Genomic DNA, 24,862 nt, shown 5'->3' with positions numbered 1-24,862 from the left:
AGAGGAGTTACCAGAGCATGTTTTAATTGCCGCTTCCAATTCCTGTATAGAAAAATCCACCTCAAGTGATTCCCTTTGGATGTCAGTAATGGATGGAAAGGTGATGGCATCCAAATAGGAGTCCATCATTTCATCCGTAATATTGTTATCTGCTTTGTATAAGGCCTCCTGCACACGGCCATTGTTTTGGTCCGCATCCAAAACGGCGGCTCGGATGCAGACCCATTCACTTGAATGGGGCCGCAAAAGATGCGGACAGCACTCCGTGTGCTGTCCGCATCCGTTGCTCCGTTCCGTGGCCCCGCTAAAAAAAGATAGCATGTCCTATTCTTGTCCGCGCTTTGCGGACAAGAATAGTAATTTATATTGAAGGCTGTCCGTGCCGTTCCGCAAATTGCGGAACGCGCACAGACACCATCCGTGTTTTGCGGATCCGCGATTTGCGGACCGCAAAACACACCACGGTCGTGTGCATGTAGCCTTAGTCTGAGAAATGGTTCAAAAAATATCCCTTTATAAGATCCTGATCATTAACTATTTTACCATCTGTTAAGCGGATGTTACCTGTTTTTTTTAATCCTGATTAGAAATCACTCTCGACAGCAATTTTCCTGGACGCCCTGATTCAGTAAAAAAAATTTGACCCCTAAAGAATGGCCTCTGTTGAGCTTTCTCCAACAAAAAGTCAGAGTAGGCTTGGCTTGCCATCTGCATAGTTTTTCTATTTTCTTCTGTCTTATTCCTAGAAAAGGAATATGTAGCTGATGTCGCTGCTTCTTTTAAAGTCTTCTTATTGATACCATACCCTTTCCTTAAATTAGCAATATTACTAACAAAAATCCCCCTCATAAAGGCCTTAAACGCATCCCACACTACCTGGGTTTTAGCTGAATTGTAATTAGTATCCCAAAAGCATACAATCTCCTGATGTATTAATTCATGATTCTCCATTACCGACATCCAATGGGGATTTAGTCTAAATGGGGGTCTCGCCATGTCTTTATCGTGAGCCATACAAAGCTCAAGAGACAAAGGTACTGTCACGACAGAGGGTAGGGATAAGTGCAGCCCTAAACAACCCCCCACCTCTGTCCATGCCTACTTGCACAGCCCGTCCTAACGGAGGGCATACAACTTGGCGGCAGTCCCTCGCTTAGATATGTGCAGGGGCCTAAGAGGATAACAGAAGTACCGTAACAGAGTCCGACAAGCCAAAGTCAAAGCCAGGAGGTCACGCAGGTACACAGGGAGCAATCCGATAATGAAGTCAAAACACAATCCTGAGTCTGAAGCCAAGAGGTCACGTCAATTCTAGGGAGGTCACAAGGTCGAGGTAAAAAACAGAGCCGAGGTCCAAAACACACAGAAGGCACAATACGAAAATGCTGGTGAGTGTAGTGATAAAGACGCCCTAAATTAGGGCATTTTAGATACACTCTGGTGTTCCAGATCAATGTACCCCCCCTCAGGGGTTAATATCCACGCATGGCTGAGAGACTGAACACTGACACAGAAGTTGGTCAAAGCAATCTCTAACTTTTATTACATGGGGTAAACCGTATTATACATCTTCAAAAGAGGGCAGTCCTCTCTGAGGCTTAAACATTGTTTCATTGGTCAAAAAGGAAAAAGTAATAAGAGAAACATAGATAACACTTCAACATCTGCGCAGTGAATACCACTTTGGAATGTGAACTAATGTAAACATCTCGTTACCATCGCTATTTTGTAATGGCTTCTATTCTAACAATAATACTGCATACGTCACATGTGACACTTCAAAGAGGTGCTTCTCTATAGGCAGTGAATAATATATATATCATCAAGCCATATGATTGGCTTACGCATCTCCACCACACTCTATGGGACACCTGCAGAAAGATGAGAAATCAGACACTGCCCGCAGCACTTTGCCCCCCTCTCTCTCCTCTCCAGCCTTGAAACAAAGAGAGAGGTGGGGGGGAGGCACTTGGAAAAGAAAAAGTTAACTCATTACAGTCCTAGATATACAAAATATAGAATAAAATTCACACATCTTTAACAGTCTCCCTAAACCTAAACATCTATCCCAATGCTCCGCCTCCTCTTCACCAGCTTCCACGACAAGCCATACCTAGCGAACAGCCTCCCGTGACACTGGATTTGAGCACGGGGAAGTCAGATGATCTTTCCCTAACTGGCGTTGACATTATATGGGGGGGGGGACTGGAGGTCATCAGTGCTTCTGATTTTCTGGATCGATGTTTTCATACAATTTTCCATATTCTTTTGAGTCATGATCAACAGTCACACAAGAGAAAACCAGTCTCAACACTTCCTTGAAATCAATCCAATTTTCCTTTTCTTTGAGCTTCACTGTGCATGTGGTCAACAACACTCGGAATGGACCATCAAACCAGGGTTTTAGGACTTTTCTAACGTGCCTTTTACTACCACCCAATCTCCAGACACAAGTGGGTGGGTTCCTGGTACTTTATCAAAACCTGGAAGTGAAGCAAAAACTCGAAAATGTACTTTAGTCAAATGCTTGTACAAAACTGATCACATAATCTGTCAGACAACCATGTTGCATCTGAAGCTGCTGTGGGAAATAAATCCTATCCTAGGGCCCGACCCAAAAAGGACCTTATAGGGACAAAGGCCTGTCTCACGGTTTGGCGTATACCTTACTAAAAGAGGGCTACCAGCAGGCACTCTAAAGCTTTTGAATCTTTAACTTAGTGTCCCATTCAGTTCCTTTTCCCTACTCTACTGCTGCTTTGTGGATGGTACGAAGCATGTAAGGCCTGTCCTACATCCAAAACCTTCATCATCTCCTGCATCACTTCACCTGTGAAGTGAACACCTGTGCCACTTTCAATGATCTAAGGTACCCCATACCTGCACACCACTTCGGCCATAATCTTCTTTACTTCTTTGGGTACGGTTTTGGCCATCCTGAAAACAAGTCACATATCAATACATACTCATACATGCCCACCTTGTGTAGTTGAAGGTAGTCTGTAAACATTGAAACAGATACAAAAAGCAAGACGTGTTTCTTGGGTACCTTAACCACCTTGCCCACGTTGTTGTGGGCACAACCGTTTATCCTTGAGTATGTCTGACTGTTACACTGCTGAACCCTGGGGCGTACCATATGCTACGTACTAAATCACACATAGCAGTTTTTGTCTGGTGCATCACTCCATGGGTTGCCTGTGCCATCGTGGAGTAGAGGGACCTGGGAAGGTAAAGTTTTCCCTTCTTATTTGTAGTCCCCCCTTTTCCATCCACCAGTCCCTTTCCTCCTTCCCCATCTGGTTCTGTAAGGTCTTAAGAACTTTCGGGAGACAGGAGGAGTTATTTCAGGGACCTGAACTGTGGCCACTTAAGACAGGGGTCTGCTTAGGTAATTTGGCAGCCATTTTTGCCACCTGATCTGCCGTGGCTTTCCCCTTTGCCTCCTCTGCATCTGTTTACAGGGGCCTTTTGTTGCTATCATCACCTCTCATGTTAGTGACAAGAGGGCTTCCATCAGAGACCTCACTGCTTCCCCATTTTCGATGGGTTTACCTGAAGCGATCAAGGAGTCTCTGGCTTTCCATGTGGGCCCATAATCATGGGCTATCCCAAAAGCACACCTGGAATCAGCGTAAATGTTGGCTGTTTTTTCCATCTGCATATCTGCAAGCCATCTTCAGAGTCTTTTAGCTCCACTTCTTGAGCAGACATGTGTGGTAGTTCACGTTTAATCACCACTGCCCAACCTGTGTAGTACCTGCCATCCTGGCCATACCTTGATCCATCCACAAAGAGCACACGATCTAGATTACCTAATGGCTGATTTACCAAATCCCACTACCTCTTGTGACATCATCTGCAAACAGTCAGGAGCCTCTTCCTTTGAATCTGGAAGAAAAGTTTAAAGTGCGGTGCCCTAACTCTTCCCTCCCCCCTTGGTCCAGAGGCAACAGGGTGGCTGGGTCCAAAGTATTACACCTTTGGAGAGCAACATTGTCAGGCAACAAAATGGAACACTGCATTCTCAAATAACGGGCAACAAAACAATCATTTGGATTGTACGTTCATCAGGATAGATGTAATATCACCATCACTTTGTGGTTCAGTACTATCTCAGAGCTTTCATCAAGCATAGCTAGTACAACTACTACAGCTCTGATGCAGAAAGGGGCACCTCTGGCCACGGGATCAAGTCTGACTGAATAATATGCTACGGGGCGTTATTGCTGGCCATGCAGTTGGGTGAGGACAGCTGAGTCATGGCCACTCACTTCATAACAATACAATCTAAATGTAATAATCTGATAGTACATTGTGGGGGAACACAAAATTGCCAGTTCTAGGCATAAAAAGCATCTACCACCTCATCTGTGAGGCGGTAGGGACTAAAGGACAAATCAATCACAGTGGAGTGAGTAGGGGTAATGGGAACCTGAGCCAACAAGGTGTGTGTATTGGGCACGATGTGGGTGTTAGAAACTGTGGCTTCATTAACGGCATGTAGGTCACGTACCATCCAATGGTGAGTGGTTTTGCTTTTTTCAGCTTCTGGGAGTACTGATACAAACATGGACCAGGGAATTTTATCACCAATGGCCAACAAACAAAGTTCCTGGTCGTTAACAAACAAAGTTCCTGGTCGTTGAGGGCACCTGTAAGCTTCACAGTGCCGTCCTCCTGATATGAGATACCAGAATGTACTTTTGCAAGCAAATCTGCACCTAGGAGGCAACAAAGGGCGTTACCACTGACCAGCAAACGGGCAAGCGCATCTTGGCTAGGGGCAAATCTAATATGGATGGTTTCTGTTGAAAAGGGAGTGTACTACTTTCCCATTCACTTCTGCCCAAAGACTGGTGTGCTTGGAGAGTAAATCAGGGGAGGCCATTTTTGCTGTGCACAACTGTCTTGGCTGCTCCAGTATCAATCAAAAACGGGACTACTTCTTTATCACCCAGAGTAAGGGATATCATTGGGCCAGACTGAATCTGCTAAAAATGTTTAAAAGTAGAGCCGATACTGGATTTCCTGTTTCCTAATCTTGATCTAACTCTCCCCCCCCCTTTCCTGTCTTTGTGTTCTCCTTATAACAAAAAAACATGGGTGTCTGTGGGGACGGACAGTGATCCGGGCATGGTCAACATAGAATACAATCCTCTCGTGTGATGTGGACGAGGAGTACCACACACAGCACAACACTCTCTCTTCTGGGATCTGGGTCCCACAGACTCTGCAGGCCCATCACAGGGTGGCAGACTTACTTTTTCCTCACTTCAATGAGGCGTTTGACATCAGGACTGAAGCAATGCCAAAGGAACATAACCTATGGTTGGCACCACTGAACCACCCAATGCCGCTTGATGTTACTCTGCATTTTGGCTCACAGAAGTATCCAACTTTTCCTATCGCGGAATTAATAGACTGGAAAACAAAACAGGACTTCTCATCTTCCATGGGATTGTCTTATAACTAGGGGATGGGCACAAGGGCTGTCGTTGTCTGTAACGTCCACCCCTATCCCTCTCCCTCCGCTCTGAGTCATCTAAGTCCACCCCCTTCAGTCGGACGCTGTGGTCCTCCTTTTGTTCCGTCAGTAATCTGCCAGCTATCTATAAGAACAGAGCTCTGATGTTTAGCACAACACTTAACATGTAACACGTAACTTCAAACATTGAAACAAACAGATCTGACAATACAGACATGAACACACAAAGGGCCCATAAAAACTTTTCATCCCAAAACTTGCAGCACAGACAAACACAGCTTTCCTGGAAACAGATAGCCACACCACACCCAGAATTGCTGATGGTCTGTCGCTGTAAGACAATATACATGTTATAATCATACAGTCATTTTGTTAAAAGCCGGATTCCCACAGTACACTGCTTGGGAAAGAAGAAAGAAGAAAGAAGATTATTGAACAATTCTTTATCTTCTATAATAATATTACACATATAACATCACTTACTCTGCATGATTTCCTGCCCCCATTTTCCCTGCTCCTCTTATCTCAGGAATGTTTCTGTGTGAAGGCAGGGGAAAAAGTGCATGATTCCCTATTTCTTTTTTTTTTTTTTTTTTTAAATACTTTTATTTCGGGAAACATCAATAAGCATTATACAGAGGCAATATTAACACTCAATATACAGGGATGTCATTTCAACCATGTTTACAGTAAGGTGTCATATCAGGTACAATACAAGCGAATTTCCCTTTTTAAAATTTTCTCCCACCCCCCTCCCACAAACATGATTCCCTATTTCACAGTTCCATTAACTGACCTTCCCTTGTCTGTGAGCACCATGATATGGTGGTGATTCATCTGGTCCCACAGTATACATATATGTGGCGAAACCAACCTTGCCACTGGGTTTTGGAGGGGCCTGGCTGCTGGCCTCTTGCCCCAGGATTATGGGCCCTCTCATCAGCCAGGCCTCATTTGTTCACAAAGGACTTGAACTAACTTGAACTCCTGGTCTAAGTCGTGCCATTTTGGGATGTTAAATGTCTGTGTATTGAAAAGGGTTGTGACATTGTATGTTTAAATGGTGATTTCTGTTCTGTTGTCCCCACATGTGTATTGGTGATTTCTCTTTGTCTTGAGAGATAATTGGATTACTCCTCGGGTGTCTCCAGGGCAGAGAGGAGGAAACCATGATGCATTGTGGGGATGTATTGTCTCTGTGTATCCTGCAGTGCTGCATATCTGTCCTGTGTCCCAGTCTTCCTTCTGGTCCCCTAGGGGCGTGAACGATTGGTTGGTGACCTCCCTCTAATACCTGCTAAAGAACTCTATCCTGGAAGCGCTTCCTAACAACCGACAAATCCTCTGGATAGAGAAAGACCGCCAGCGAAAGTCTTCACACCAAGTCCGGCAAAGACAAGTAAGACGCCAGTGATGTCATACCCACACGCAGTGGCGTACCTCCAATAGAGGCAGACCACGCAGCTGCTATGGGGCCCCTGGGGGAAGGGGGCCCGCAGTGGAGGATAGGCCCCGCCCACTAATTACACTTGTATGGCTACCTGAGAAAGTAAGAGGTGGCGAAGGACCTTTGGTGATGTCATCAACCATGTGACCAGTGCAGGAAGCCAATGAATAGCAGAGCAGCAGAAGTCTAAAGGACCTTTGGTGATGTCATCATCATGTGACCAGTGCAGAGGACTGGTGAAAGACCTGTGGCATATCACTGTGAGGGGGCGGAGCTTCTGTGTGGTGCCTGAAGGAGAGGTTAGTGGTGTTCTGGGATAACATAACATCCTTGAAAAGCTGGGAGTTGTAGTTTTGTCGTATTATATGTTTCTCAATGTAATTTAAACGTATGCCCTAGTACAGGCTGGTAATGCTGGGAGTTGTAGTTCTCTCCTCTTATACCCCCTCTTTGGAATGTAAACTGATGACCCATAATAAGTCTGGCCATACTGGGGGTTATAGTTATTTCTTTTTAAAGCTCTTACCTGGTACAACTAGATGATGTCCTATAATCTGGACATGCTGAGAGTTGAAGTTCTCTTTTCTTAGGCTGGATTCTCATCACAGTTTAGTTTTCCGTTTTGCATGCAGGACTTTTTTCTGTCTAAAATAACGGATCTCCGACAGAAATGGCATAAACGGATGCCAAATGTGCAGAACTGATGCTTGAAATACAGGATCATTTTTTTTTCTTTCTTTTTCTGTTTATCTGACGGATCAGAAGAACTGAAAACTAAACGGTGATATGAACCCGGCCTTATACTCTCTCTGTGTAATATCTACTTGTATCTGATCATAACAGCCTGGACATGCTGGAAATTGTAGTTCTCTCCACTTTCACCTCTCCCTGTGTTGCTCCCTAATTTCCAATAATAATCTGGTGATGATGAGACTTGTAGTTCCCTTGTCACTATTATAATGTTCTGCAGCAGCTGAGGTGTATATTACTTGTTCACTTCTGTGCTGGTGACGGTCGCTGTTCTACCGTCATAGGAGCACAACAACGAAAATCACCGCAGTTCCGGATCTGGCACTTCATGGACGACAACACCTGACGGATTCCGCTGACTATGATGAGATCTGTCAGGTTTCCATCTTCCAGGCTATAAAATTGTGTCCAGCATGTATGACCTGATCCACGAATGAGGCCCCAACACAGATGTGAACGAAGCTTTATATGTTCTGCAGCAGCTGAGGTATGCATTAGGAGGTTCTGACAGTTCATAAGGCAAGGGGGGCTATGGTGGCACTGGTATACTATTATGCCAGCACCACCATAGCACCCCCTGTGTGCTGCTTATAGTGGACAGTGCCCTCAGACAATGAATGGGGACAATCAAAAGCGGGTTTTTTCCCGGTATTGAGACCCTATGACGGATCTAAATACCGGAAAATAGAAACGCAAGTGTGAAAGTGGCTCCTAATGTCTACACGGCTGCAACTGCTGGGGGTATGGCAGGGGAGAAGCCAGGGCAGGTGGTGGGATGGGCCAGTGGACGGAGTTAGTGGGGCCCCATTAAGATTCTTGCTATGGGGCCCAAGGATTTCTATGTACGCCCCTGCCCACACGGCACGCCGAGAAGACCGGGAAACAGATACAGCAGAGCGCATTGAGATCGCTCCAACAACCAGGACATCTATACCTCACAAAGAAGGTAAACAGTCAGGGTGCAGCTTTTTCCAATGTGTGGGACGCCACACTAAGCTTAGCACCCGACTGATACAATTTTTATATTTATATTTTTTCACTTTTTACTTTTTATCTTTTTCCGGTCAATATATATATTTACTTCTACATTTTTTATGTGACTAATACCGGTGACGAACTGTACACAAATGGACACAACCATATACTGTACCTGCTGAGGGTGAAAATCACCATCAGACAATCACAGCATTGTCATACCCTCCCCTGCACATCGTTTACTGTGCACCTCCACCGCTGCATACTGCAAACCATCATCTTTCATTTTTTATCTTATTTTTTAAGAACCTCATCCTTCAGAATATCTATATATATATTTTTTAGAATTTCATTTCCTAGAACTTCTACATTTTTAGAATTTCTATTTTTTATGCTCCATTCTTAAACGTATTTTTATAAGAATAAATACATATTTTGAATATCATCTGTGTATATTGCTTACTTAACATTACTGATAGATGTAGAGTGCCGGTCCTTCACTATATACCTTATTGTTGTGAACGATTGGTTGCTGTACTTACATTGTATGTGTTGTAACATATTGATTGGCTGTATTTCAAAACCCTGTGGGCGGCCCTGTATTTGCAACAACTGTAATAAAAACCAGGCTGGGTGTGCCAGCACCTCAGACCACTGCTTGACCCTCAACACGGAGCCTTGTCTCGTTATTGGGGGGATCCACTGTATGCTGTTAGAGACTGATTGCCAGGAGTGTAAGCTGATTCCTGTTCGTCTGCTAGCAGCTATTCGTGAGGCTCCAGTTTGGAGTGCTATTTTGTATCCAGTTCAGGAGTTTGGTGTTCTGCAGTAGCTGTGCCTGTCTCTCAGAAAGGGGCATATCGTCCTAAACGGATTTTAACCCCTTGTCTGCTGAAACGGTCCGTTACAATATACATCTTTGTTTTTTCATCCCATCTTTCTGTCCCTCCAGTTGCCATAAATCGACTTGCCGCTCGGTGCCATGCCTGTGCTGCACCTAATGATCCTTCATCATTCAGCTTTCCCCGACACTGCTCTGTTTTCTCACTCGTTAAAAACTCCCCCTTCAACATCACCGGAGTTCTGATGCCCTCAATCTGTAAGCTCTAACTTCACAGTTTCTAACAGATTTTCATCCCTGTTGCCAGCCGGGCGACCTTCTGTCCGGGGCCACCCTTTCTCTAACATTCTTTGTCACATTTTAACTTTTAATTCTCCTTTTTTCCTCGCTACTAGCTAGGAGCTGTATTTTCTAATACTGGGACTGGCCCCTCTTAAAACAACAATATTTCAAACTGACACACAGAGAAGTGATCAGCACCTTTAGCCCTTTCTTCCGCAGACAAAGGATTCACCCTCCCCAATGGTTTGCTCAAATCTGACTATCACGTCTGACTAGTCAGCCGGGACTCCCCGCACGTCTTCCCCAAAACCAGGGGTCAGGCGGGCTCCGTCGCGTCTTCCTGGGGTCAGGTCAGGTAGTCTCCGCAGTCTTCCCTTTGATCAATGAGTCATGCAGAACCACCATCTCCCTGGGGTCAGGTCAGGTAGTCTCCGCAGTCTTCCCCTTGATCAATGAGTCATGTAGAACTACAGTCTCCCTGGTCAGGTCAGCCGGAGTTTCTTTGTCCCACACCTCGGCGCTACAGCGCCTCCTTCCAAACCAGGAGGTTACTGTCCCCTCCCTTTGTCTGTGGTTTTACCGTCTGTGCTCAACTCACTCCTCACATAAATCAGACACACACAAAACATATACACACCAGAGTGATCTATGATTTCAGACTATTGGTTCAATAGACTCTAAGCTTTCAGCATTACAGCCGACTACTATACTTACATCAGTACTACCCCACAGCGGACTGAGCTATCTGAGCATGACGAAGTAAATAGCAGAAAGGCAGATGAGATAAAAAGTTTTCTCACCTTTCTTTGAGGTTGCAATCCTCTCCCCTCTGCCATTCGTCAAGCTCAGGGGCCCGTCTTGTCAGCTGTTTGATGCTACATTCGCTCAGAGTCCCTTTGTGGTCGCCATTTTGATAAAGACGCCCTAAATTAGGGCATTTCAGATACACTCTGGTGTTCCAGATCAATGTACCCCCCCTCAGGGGTTAATATCCACGCGTGGCTGAGAGACTGAACACTGACACAGAAGTTGGTCAAAGCAATCTCTAACTTTTATTACATGGGGTAAACCGTATTATACATCTTCAAAAGAGGGCAGTCCTCTCTGAGGCTTAAACATTGTTTCATTGGTCAAAAAGGAAAAAGTGATAAGAGAAACATAGATAACACTTCAACATCTGCGCAGTGAATACCACTTTGGAATGTGAACTAATGTAAACATCTCGTTACCATCGCCATTTTGTAATGGCTTCTATTCTAACAATAATACTGCATACGTCATATGTGACACTTCAAAGAGGTGCTTCTCTATAGGCAGTGAATAATATATATCATCAAGCCATATGATTGGCTTACGCATCTCCACCACACTCTATGGGACACCTGCAGAAAGATGAGAAATCAGACACTGCCCGCAGCACTTTGCCCCCCTCTCTCTCCTCTTCAGCCTTGAAACAAAGAGAGAGGTGGGGGGGGAGGCACTTGGAAAAGAAAAAGTTAACTCATTACAGTCCTAGATATACAAAATATAGAATAAAATTCACATATCTTTAACAGTAGCAAGACCATTCACACGCAACCTGTGGCCAGCAGGCTGCCTGTTTAAATAGAAGAACAAGTGGGTCAGCGTCACGTGACCAGCGTCACGTGACCCAAGTCCAGCACAAACAATCTGAGCGCCGATAAATTGCAATCGGCGCTCAGTACCTCTTTCAGCTAGGAGGATGCCGGCCGCGCTGAGGAGGCGTGTCCGGCCGGGTCCTCCCCGCCCCCTGGTCCCCATGGAGATGAGGACGCAGGTCACGTCCTCGCTCCTGCACAGATGCGGGATGCCGCCGCAAGGAGGAAGCGCGTCGCCGGCTTTCCGTTACAGGTACATGGTCCGAAAGACACCTTGCCTCTTATTTCATTTGTTTCACATAACTCATATATTTTTCATTTATTGAGGCCAGATCTATTCTAGACATATACTTTCCAGATTTGCTTATACAGGAGTAAGCTGTTCTCCCATGTCCTAAGCATCCCCAAACATCTCCAAAACCAAATTCCTGACAAAAGCGTGCCAAGTGAGAACCTTGGACAAAAGTATAGCCGCCCCCTTCCCCCTCATGGAGATCCTGTTTGTAGTAGGATTGATGACACAATTAAAATCCCCATTGACTAGTGAGGGGCATTCAGGCCATTGCTCCATAAAAGTTAACAAAGAGTTAAGCACATATAAGGAAAAAGGAGGTGGAATATGAATAAAAGCTAGGATACATAGTTTTCCAGCAAGTTTACATTATAAAAAAACAAATCTCCCCTGCTTATCAACAGAGAATGTCTCTCTGACAAAATCAATTGCCCTATGAATAAAACTGTCACTCCTCTAGAGTAACTTGCAAAGGTAGAATAAGGGGCGTACATAGAAATCACTGGGCCCCATAGCAAGAATCTAAATTGGGCCCCCATTCCCCTTTTATAGCCCCTCCCACTACCCATTCCAGGCCTCTCTCTTTGTTCCATGAACTATTCTTGCTGCTGCGTTTTATAATTTATGCCATCAGGGCCAGATTGGGATCACAAAACAGCCCTGGCACACAAAAGAGGTATAATAGATGCAGTGTGTACAGATATATAGTATATACAGCAGTTTACTGATATGTGAGGTACGAGGTATAATAGATGCAGTGTTGACAGATATATATAGTATATACAGCAGTGTAATGATATGTGAGGTATGAGGTATAATAGATGCAGTGTGTACAGATATATAGTATATACAGTAGTGTACTGATATGTGAGGTACGAGGTATAATAGATACAGTGTGTACAGGTATATAGTATATACAGCAGTGTACTGATATGTGAGGTACGAGGTATAATAGATGCAGTGTGTACAGATATATAGTATATACAGCAGTGTACTGATATGTGAGGTACGAGGTATAATAGATGCAGTGTGTACAGATATATAGTATATACAGCAGTGTACTGATATGTGAGGTACGAGGTATAATAGATGCAGTGTTGACAGATATATAGTATATACAGCAGTGTACTGATATGTGAGGTACGAGATATAATAGATGCAGTGTGTACAGATATTTAGTATATACAGCAGTGTACTGATATGAGGTACGAGGTATAATAGATGCAGTGTGTACAGATATATAGTATATACAGCAGTGTACTGATATGTGAGGTACGAGGTATAATAGATACAGTGTGTACAGGTATATAGTATATACAGCAGTGTACTGATATGTGAGGTACGAGGTATAATAGATGCAGTGTGTACAGATATATAGTATATACAGCAGTGTACTGATATGTGAGGTACAAGGTATAATAGATGCAGTGTGTACAGATATATAGTATATACAGCAGTGTACTGATATGTGAGGTACGAGGTATAATAGATGCAGTGTGTACAGGTATATAGTATATACAGCAGTGTACTGATATGTGAGGTACGAGGTATAATAGATGCAGTGTGTACAGATATATAGTATATACAGCAGTGTACTGATATGTGAGGTACGAGGTATAATAGATACAGTGTGTACAGGTATATAGTATATACAGCAGTGTACTGATATGTGAGGTACGAGGTATAATAGATGCAGTGTGTACAGATATATAGTATATACAGCAGTGTACTGATATGTGAGGTACAGGGTATATTATATGCAGTCTGTACAGATATATAGTATATACAGTAGTGTAATATGTGAGGTACGAGGTATAATAGATGCAGTGTGTACAGATATATTGTGTATATATAGCAGCTACTGACATGTGAGGTATGAGGTATAAATTACAGCTCGTACCTCACATATCAATCCACTGCTGTATATACAATATACCTGTACAAACTTCATCTATTATACCTCGTACCTAACATATCAGTACACTGCTGTATATACTATATATCTGTACACACTGCATCTATTATACCTCATATCTCACATATCAGTACACTGCTGTATATACAATATACCTGTACACACTTCATCTATTATACCTCGTACCTCACATATCAGTACACTGCTGTATATACTATATATCTGTACACACTACATCTATTATACCTCGTACCTCACATATCAGTACACTGCTGTATATACTATATATCTGTACACTGCATCTACTATATCTCGTACCTCACATATCAGTACACTGCTGTATATACTATATATCTGTACACACTGCCTCTATTATACCTCGTACCTAACATATAAGTACACTGCTGTATATACTATATATCTGTACACTGCATCTATTATACCTCGTACCTCACATATCAGTACACTGCTGTATACACTATATATCTGTACACACTATCTATTATACCTCATACTTCACATATCAGTACACTGCTGTATATACTATATATCTGTACACACTGTATCTATTATACCTCCTACCTCACATATCAGTACACTGCTGTATACACTATATATCTGTACACACTGTATCTATTATACCTCATACCTCACATATCAGTACACTGCTGTATATACTATATATCTGTACACACTGCATCTATTATACCTCGTACCTCACATATCAGTACACTGCTGTATACACTATATATCTGTACACACTGTATCTATTATACCTCCTACCTCACATATCAGTACACTGCTGTATACACTATATATCTGTACACACTGCATTTATTATACCTCGTACCTCACATATCAATCCACTGCTGTATACACTATATATCTGTACACACTGCAACTATTATACCTCATACCTCACATATCAGTACACTGCTGTATATACTATATATCTGTACACACTACATCTATTATACCTCCTACCTCACATATCAGCACACTGCTGTATACACTATATATCTGTACACACTGCATTTATTATACCTCGTACCTCACATATCAGTACACTGCTATATACACTATATATCTGTACACACTGCATCTATTATACCTCATACCTCACCTATCAGTACACTGCTGTATACACTATATATCTGTACACACTGCATCTATTATACCTCATACCTCACATATCAGTACACTGCTGTATATACTAAATATCTGTACACACTACATCTATTATACCTCCTACCTCACATATCAGTACACTGCTGTATACACTATATATCTGTACACACTGTATCTATTATACCTCCTACCTCACATATCAGTACACTGCTGTATATACTATATATCTGTACACACTGCATCTATTATACCTCGTACCTCACATATCAGTACACTGCTGTATATACTATATATCTGTACACACTGCATCTATTATACCTCGTACCTCACATATCAGTACACTGCTGTATATACTATATATCTATGCACTGCATCTATTATACCTCATATCTCACATATCAGTACACTGCAATATATACTATATACAGTATCTGTACATATTGCATCTCTAATACTGTGTAATATATGCAGTGAGTATATATATATATATATATATATACATACAGAGCAGTGTATTGATGTGAGACATAGAAGGTATAATACTGTAGATGCAGTGTTTATAGAAGTATGTGGTCAGTTATACATTATGGTCACTGTGTGTGTGAGGTACATGAGGTAGTGGTCACTGTAACTGTCTGAAGTATTATACATGAGTGAGCAATGAGTAAAACAGGGCATGGGGGGGGGGGGGGGGGGTAAATGACGAGAAGTGGAGGACCTCCTCTTACCAGTCTGTATGGATCAATGCAGAGCTGATTGTGAACTTCTAATACTTGCTGTTAGGGGTTGAAGGACCTGTGATGATGTCATCACAGGTCCTGGCAGATGTACCTTTCAAACCTAGGAACTACACCATCTTTGGTGCAGTTCCTTTGCTAGATCCTGCAGGACCTGTGATGCTGAAGATGATGTCATCACAGGTCCTGGCAGATGTACTGTTCTAACCTGGGAACTACACTTTACACTGTGCAGTTCCCTTACAGGACCTGTGATGACATCATCAAAGGTCCTGTAGCTTTAGAAAGATAGACAGGAGAAATGAGGGGGCGGGGCCTTTCCTCCACTGCGGGCCCCTCTTCCTCACGGGCCCTATAGCAGCTGCATGGTCTGCCTATATGGTAGGTACGCAAACTGGGTAGAATGATACGTCTGCGCAGCCCATCCTTTGCCGAGGTCTCCTTAGTAAAATGAGTTTCCATCAAACAGACAATCGCTGGTAGGTGTCTCTGGACAAGATCAAAAACAGCTTGTCTCTTTAATTTATCCCCCAAACCCCGAACATTCCAGGTTAGAATTCTAACTGACATTAAAGGGGTTGTCCCATCTAGCAATTTCATACTCACCTGCTGTGAGCTGTGCTGTTCACTTCCTGGTTTCCAGCTTGTTAGGCTGGGCGGGCTAAGTGAGCTTGATTGAAGGCTTGTCCTGGCCAGGCTGCATACAGAGCATGCGCGTCTATGTACTATACTCGGCCAGGAAGAAGTCACCATCGCGCGTGCTATCCACTTAATCCACTACATTCTGCAACAGAACAGAATCTTAACTAAGACCACCCCCCCCCCCTCACTACCACAAAGCCCCACCACTGCTACCAGTCAAGAAAGAAAAATAGAACTAACCAGATATTATTCCGAACAAGCCCGTTCATAGCAATATCTGAAGTATCAAAAAAATTAGTTCCATCATTAAAGGTGATCCGGAGTTTAGCTGGGTAAACAAATGAATACTTAATATCCTTTTCCTATAAACGTTTTTTAACCGCAGTAAAAGTATGTCTCCTTTCTTGAATCTCCTTGGAAAAGTCCGGAAAAAAGCCAATTTATTCCTATTGTATAGGATAGGAGAACACTCCCTCGCCCTTCTCAATAACATATCTCTGTCTCGTGAGACCAATATCTTCACCAAGAGTGTCCGTGGCTGCCTTCCAGGAATTGGTTTACCTCCGGGGACCCGCTGTGCTCTTTCCACTAAGAACAATGGAGAAAAATGTTCTCTTCCAAACTTCTCCAAGATCAACATTTGTATCATTTGAGCAGGATTTTTTTCCTCAACACCCGAAGGTAACCCCAGGATTCTCACGTTACATCTTCTTGACCTGTCCTCCAGATCTACAACTTTTTTTCTAAGCATGTTAAGATTCGTCTTTAGAGTAGAGATTTCAGTTTTTGACATTTTAAGTTCGTTCTGTAGAGAGCCCACGGACTTTCCTATAGTAGTAACTCTGTCCCGAATCTTCGATACATCATCCCTTATCAGGGCTACATCAGACTAGATTGACCCAAGCTGCATTGAGATGTCCTGTATTAATTCCCCCTTTTTTTTTTTTACCGCCAGCAATATTTCTTTTATAAGGGAAGATAATTCTCCTTCCTCCACCCTCTCCATCCCCTCAACTTGGGAGAATGAATTCAATGTTTCCTCCACCACGATTGCAGAATTATTATTTCTTTTAGCATTAGTATCCTGAAACCCTTTTTGTCCTGCTCTCATACTGATCTTTGGCGAATTCAAAAACTGGTTAATTTTTGCCGATTTACCTAAGAAAAGTCCGCTGAGCGCCTACTTTGCTTAGGGCCCATTTTAGATTTTTTTTCCCCTCCTTTTGTCCTCTTTTTTCTTTTTCTTTCTTCTCCCTCTTTTTTTAAACTTTTTTTTACCTCTCTCCTCCCTCCCCCCTTTTCTACAATTTCACTTTTTCCTTTTAACTAAATAGGCTACTTGTATGTTAGTCTGGTATAGAGGATGCTACTTGTATGTTAGTCTGTTATAGAAGATGCCTTTAGCACAGCACAAAAAAACAAAACAAGGCAAAAAAACAAAAACAAAAATCAAATCCAAAAAGAAAAAAGTCACCAGTCAGCAAGATACAGCAGCTCAGGAAAACGTTGCACAGAGAGCAGGGAAGAGGAGCAGGTAGAGGAATCCACGTGGAAGACAAGCGGAGTTGGAGGAACAACAGCTGGAGCACTAACAGTGGTAAAATCTATAAGGTCCGGGAGACATAAATGAGCAGAGGGTGAAAGATCAGAGGAATCCTTAGGAGGAGTAAAATAGAGAGGAATTCTGCGGACTCCAAACTCGATTCGGGTCCAGTCAGGTCAGGAGAGATCTTCATACAGGAGAGGCAGCGGGGAATAAGGAAACCTTCTCATGATTCCGAGTAGCCGAATATTCACGAAGTCCGGACTTACCAACCAGGCAGGTGGCCTCCGTAGCACCCCGCTACGGTCAGATAGAACAGCGACCAGAACAGATCGGCAGAGCGGTCTAGGGCTCGGGAGCAGCTCCAAACGCCAGACAGCACAAGAGACGGGAGACGCGGTGGGGCATGACAGGAGGAGAGCGTGATGCACCTTGCCTACGTCATCACGTCCACATACAATCATTTTTCCTGGTCTTAAACACAATACTCTGTGCCAAAGGGTCACACAAGTAATCAAGAGTCAGGCCAACATAAGTCAGAAACCAAAAAGTCAGTGAGTAGTTCAGATCAAACAAGGAGCCCTAGATACTCTGAAGAAACCACTATAACTGGCACCAGCAGGGGCAGTAATGAGTTAAAATAATTAGCATTATCAATGTAATAAGGATGTTGATTGGGCACCAGTCAGGGGTGGACTGGCCATAGACCCTACCAGGAATCTTCCTGTTTATGCCAGGGGGATGCCCAAGCTGCAAGCAACTTTCTTATAGCCGTCTGCTGGGTACATAATGACCTGATGCCCCTGGCAGTTCTAATGTCCCCCTGCAGTTATAAGCCTGTGACCTGCTCCACAGATAGCAGTATGGAACATTCTTTTCCACTTTGGAGGAACATACTACTAGGGGCCCTATAGAGTTTAATACAGATGGAGTAGTTCTAAACTTCAGTGTGATATCACATCATGACACATTATCATATCACAAAAGCAATTAAAAGCCATTGAAAAGGCCAGTTAAAAGTTTATTGCTATTGTAACCTCTTGCACCATTCTACTGCCTCATAGGCTTCAGACCTCTTGTGGACCTGATTGCACCCACCTTACAGGTGACTAGGTTGCATCCTAGGTAGGTGCCTACCCATCGTCCCGACCAGTGGCGTACTGCCAATATAGGCAGACAACGCAGCTGCTATGGGGCCCAGAGCGCAAGGAAGGCCCCGCCCAATTTTCTTTTGTTCCGGGACCTGCTTTCTTCCTCTATGCGCAGTCAGGGCCCCAGAGTGGGGAATTTCCGGGCTCTGACTCCATATATAATAATAATAAAATGTATTTATATAGCGCCACCATATTCCGCAGCGCTTTACAAATTCATATGGTTCATGTACGAAACAAAACTAGCTGGCTAATATGCAACTGAAATACTAGGAGTCAGGGCCCTGCTCGCAAGAGCTTACAATCTATGAGGAGTTGGGGGTGTCACATAAGGTAGTTGATTGTGATTTGAGCCATTATTGAATGGACAGGAGTGGTGTCGGCCAATCTGCTTTGGGACTACTAGAGGATCGAGATGTGTCCGTATATGGAGTCAGTGTTATGAACATGATAGGCATATTCCCAAGCATGGTCACTATACTTGGGGGGGAGGGGGGGGGGGACGATGACACCCTGTGTAGACAAGTCTAATTCAGACTCTATTTTTGAAATGTTTCTGTGAGGATTTGAACTCACAACCATCTACATTAAAGACAAGAACCTTAACCACTGGGCTATAGAGCTCAGTGCTAAGTCATTACTGAAAAACCTCATAGACGTTTCTTTTGTGTCATACAAGAGAAACTTCTATGAGGTTTTTAATACAAGAGAAACTTACTTCTATGAGGTTTAAGGTTCTTGACTTTAATGTAGATGGTTGTGAGTTCAAATCACCACTGAAACATTTTAAAAATAGAGTCTAAATAAAACTTGAATACACAGGACTCACTTCATAAAATTTTTTTTTTTCTTTTCATGGCGATATTCTGACCCTCATAATTTTTTTTGTAGTTATGTCTATGGAGATGTATGGGGGCTAATTTTTTATGGGACAATCTGTCATTTTTGGGGTGTGTATGACTTGATCACTTTTTATTCAATTTTTTTGGGAGATAAAGTGATTGAAATTTTTTTTCTGTTACGCTATTCACCATATGGGCTTACTTTTTAAAATATTTTAATAGTATAGGCGTTTTTGCATGCGGCGATGCCCATAATGCTATTTTATTTTTGTTTCTTTTGATTTTGGGGAATGGGGGTGATTTTAATTTTTACGTTTTTTTTTATATTTTCAAAACTTTTTTTATTTTTGTTAGGTCCCCCAAGTGGACCACAACTTACAATCAACAGATGTAAATTGCTCCATTAGTCTGTATAGAAATCCCTATATCACATGTCAGTGCTGCCACCTAGTGGCCTAAACTGGGATATACCAACAATGAGCCTGGAAGCCTAGTACAGGCTGTGGCTTATTTATAGAACATGGTGCTTTTCCTGATCTCCGCTGGGGGAAGCGTGCCTGAAGAGGAATCCCACACTTATGGGGCCCAATGATTTCTATGTACGCCCCTGGTCCCGACCCTGCAGTATGACTGTTGAGGGTACTCTTCTTGGCACAGTTATTTTTGTATGTTGCTAATATTTTATGGGGTACTTTCTGTATGGCATTATTTTTGACAGTATAGCATTTGGGGGAATTGGGGAGCACTATGGACACAGTACTAAAGGTTGCAGTAGGATGGCATCAGGATGCAAAGTTTGTGTTGAGAAGGTGGGAAGGATGATGAAAAATGAGGAATCTAAGATATCTGTGTGGCAAACTCTGCAAATACAAGATATGGCTGGAAGAAGTTGTCATGGCGGTCTAGGGCGAATGGAAAAGATAAGGAAAGAGAGCATCTACAAACAATGTCATGGAAAAATGTCATGGATGTAATAGTTATGTAGTACTGTATTCTCCAACATGTTTGGTATTGCCGAGAGACCTGGCATGCATCCTCCATATTTTAATTAGAGAACACTGGAGGAAGAGGTCAGAATGTGACAGCTGGTGCTGGAGGTTACAGAGAGGCAGTTTCTGGTAAGGTATTTTGTGCTGTTATTTGGCGTAGATGGGGAAGTTTTTTGTGCTGCACTGTAGTATTTGGTTCTGCTTGGGTAATTCTTTCTTGTTGCACTGTGATAATTGGTTATTTTAGGGTGGTATTTTGTGCTGCACTATGGTATTGCTGACCCCACCTACAGTACTTATGTCAATTTTAACCCACCTACAACATTGGGCCACTTTTACTTTTTTCTCCAGAGCCACTTTAAAGGGGTATTCCCATCACATACAATGGGGCATATCGCTAGGATATGTCTCCATTGTCTGATAGGTGAGGGTCCCACCTCTGGGACCCGCACCTACAAGGAGAACGGAGCGGGAAGAGGTGTGGCTGGAGGACCCTGGGTTTCCCGGGGTCCGTCCACCACCAAGCACTGCTCCCCGCTACTCCCATACAAGTGAATGGGAGCGCACCGTGCATACGCCTCCCCTGTTCCCATTCATTTCTTTGGGGCAGACGGAAATAGCCGAGCCAGTGCTCAGCTATTTTAAGCGGCCCCATTGAAATGAATAGAGGGTGGCTGCGCTTGCGCAGTGCACCGTCCATTAATTTCCCTGCTCCGTTCTCGTTGTAGGTGCGGATCCTAGCGATATGCCCCCATTGTATGTGATGGCAAAACCCCTTTAAGTTCCCATTCCACCTCCTTGTTCTCCTTGTAAGGATATCAGACATTGCCAATCAACCTCAGAATAATATGTATAGACAAAAATGATCATAGAAACAAACAACACATGGCAAATGAAGTGTGCAGTTTAGTGACACCCCAGTAACATTGCACCTATAAACCTATAAACTGTACAATTCAATTGAAAAACGAACTGAAATCTTTTAGGTAGAGGGAAGAAAAAATATAAAAATAAAATAATATGGTTACATAAGTGTGCACACCCTTAAACTAATACTTTGTTGAAGCACCTTTTGATTTTATTACAGCACTCAGTCTTTTTGGGTATGAGTCTATCAGAATGGCACATTTTGACTTGGCAAGATTTGCCCACTCTTCTTTGCAAAAACACTCCAAATCTGTCAGATTGCGAGGGCATTTCCTGTGCACATCCCTCTTCAGATCACCCCACAGATTTTCAATCGGATTCAGGTCTGGGCTCTGGCTGGGCCATTCCAACACTTTAATATTCTTCTGGTGAAGCCATTCCTTTGTTGATTTGGATGTATGCTTTGGGTCGTTCTCATACTGAAAGATGAAGTTCCTCTTCATGTTCAGCTTTCTAGCATAAGCCCGAAGGTTTTGTGCCAAAATTGACTGGTATTTGGAACTGTTCATAATTCCCTCTAGCTTAACTAAGGCCCCAGTTCCAGCTGAAGAAAAACAGCCCCAAAGCATGATGCTGCCACCACCATGCTTCACTGTGGGTATGGTGTTCTTTTGGTGATGTGCAGTGTTGTTTTTGCGCCAAACATATCTTTTGAATTATGGCCAAAAAGTTCAACCTTGGTTTCATCAGACCATAACACCTTTTCCCACATGCTTTTGGGAGACTTCATGCAAAATGTAGCCTGGCTTGGATGTTTTTCTTCGTAAGAAAAGGCTTTCGTCTTGCCACTCTACCCCATAGCCCCAGACATATGAAGAATATGGGAGATTGTTGTCACATGTACCACACAGCCAGTACTTGCCAGATATTCCTGCAGCTCCTTTAATGTTGCTGTAGGCCTCTTGGTAGCCTCCCAGACCAGTTTTCTTCTCGTCTTTTCATCAATTGTGGAGGGACCTCCAGTTCTTGGTAATGTCACTGTTGTGCCCTATTTTCTCCACTTGATGATGACTGTCTTCACTGTGTTCCATGGTATATCTAATGCCTTGGAAATTCTTTTTTACCCTTCTCCTGACTGATACCTTTTAACAATGAGATCCCTCTGATGTTTTGGAAGCTCTCTGTGGACCATGGCTTTTGCTGTGGTATGCGATAAGAAAATTTCAGGAAAGACCAACTAGAGCAGCTGAACTTTATTTGGGGTTAATCAGAGGCACTTTAAATGATGGCAGGTGTATGCTGACTCCTATTTAACATGATTTTGAATGTGATTGCTTAATTCTGAACACAGCTACATCCCCAGTTATAAGAGGGTGTGCACACTTATACAACCACATTATTTTAGTTTTTTATTTTGTTTTCTTCCCTCCACCTAAAAGATGTTTCAGTTTGTTTTTCAATTGAGTATACAGTTTATAGGTCACATTAAAGATGGGAAAAGTTCTGAAATGATTTATAATTTGGTTGACTAGATAATTTCATTAATGAGAAAAAGAACAGGTGTTCCTAATAATTGTTCCTAAGAATTATTAGGAACACCTGTTCTATTTCTCATTAATGCAATTATCTAGTCAACCAATCACATGGCAGTTGCTTCAATGCATTTAGGGGGGTGGTCCTGGTCAAGACAATCTCCTGAACTCCAAACTGAATGTCAGAATGGGAAAGAAAGGTGATTTAAGCAATTTTGAGCGTGGCAGGGTTGTTGGTGCCAGACGGACCTGTCTGAGTATTTCACAATCTGCTCAGTTACTGGGATTTTCACGCACAACCATTTCTAGGGTTTACGAAGAATGGTGTGAAAAGGGAAAAACATCCAGTATGCGGCAGTCCTGTGGGCAAAAATGCCTTGTGGATGCTAGAGGTCAGAGGAGAATGGGCCGACTGATTCAAGCTGATAGAAGAGCAACGTTGACTGAATCAACCACTCGTTACAACCGAGGTATGCAGCAAAGCATTTGTGAAGCCACAACACGCACAACCTTGAGGCGGATGGGCTACAACAGCAGAAGACCCCACCGGGTACCACTCATCTCCACTACAAATAGGAAAAAGAGGCTACAATTTGCACGAGCTCACCAAAATTGGACTGTTGAAAACTGGAAAAATGTTACCTGGTCTGATGAGTCTCGATTTCTGTTGAGACATTCAAATGGTAGAGTCCGAATTTGGCGTAAACAGAATGAGAACATGTATCCATCATGCCTTGTTACCACTGTGCAGGCTGGTGGTGTAATGGTGTGGGGGATGTTTTCTGGGCAAACTTTAGGTCCCTTAGTGCCAATTGGGCATCGTTTAAATGCCACGGGCTACCTGAGCATTGTTTATGACCATGTCCATCCCTTCATGACCACCATGTACCCATCCTCTGATGGCTACTTCCAGCAGGATAATGCACCATGTCACAAAGCTCGAATCATTTCAAATTGGTTTCTTGAACATGACAATGAGTTCACTGTACTAAAATGGCCCCCACATTCACCAGATCTCAACCCAATAGAGCATCTTTGGGATGTGGTGGAACGGGAGCTTCGTGCCCTGGATGTGCATCCCTCAAATCTCCATCAACTGCAAGATGCTATCCTATCAATATGGGCCAACATCACTAAAGAATGCTATCAGCACCTTGTTGAATCAATGCCATGTAGAATTAAGGCAGTTCTGAAGGCAAAAGGGGGTCCAACACCGTATAAGTATGGTGTTCCTAATAATTCTTTAGGTGAGTGTATATATATATATGCCTCAAAAGGGCCTAAGGTTTCACTGATACCATTTGCCTGTACTACCATCTGCCTGAACCATCTGATGGTTCCTACCCAATATGGATCAGGGGAGCAGGAACATGTAAAAGTGTCTAGGTTTCTGTCCATTGGTTATGTCTGATATTGCAGCTTAGCCTTTTTGAGGTGAACAGGGTTGGGTTGCAATACCAAACACAACCTATCAAAATATGTGACGCTGTTTCTGCAAAAAACAGTCTGGGCAGCCCTTTGTAGAGGATGGATCTGTTACACGTCTAAACTTTGTTTTTTTGCCTGCTGTTGCACAATTCTGCATCCTTTGTCCATTCAGGTAAATCCACTACTAATGGTCATACTGCGACTTCATTCTTGTAAATTATTACTGACATTTTGGATGTTGGAGCATTATTACTGGCATATACACGCTTGGTGGATATAGATAAGTAGAGGGAGGTGAGAGGGGACATGATGTGTTAAGTTAATGCAATTTGTAGGTGGCAGAGGCTGGAATATTAATATATGAGAATGTGATGAATGGTTGTTCTGTCCCGAC

Source organism: Bufo bufo, chromosome 6 (genome assembly GCF_905171765.1).
Source record: "Bufo bufo chromosome 6, aBufBuf1.1, whole genome shotgun sequence".
NCBI lineage: Eukaryota > Metazoa > Chordata > Amphibia > Anura > Bufonidae > Bufo > Bufo bufo.
Note: the sequence above shows the minus strand (reverse complement) of the source record.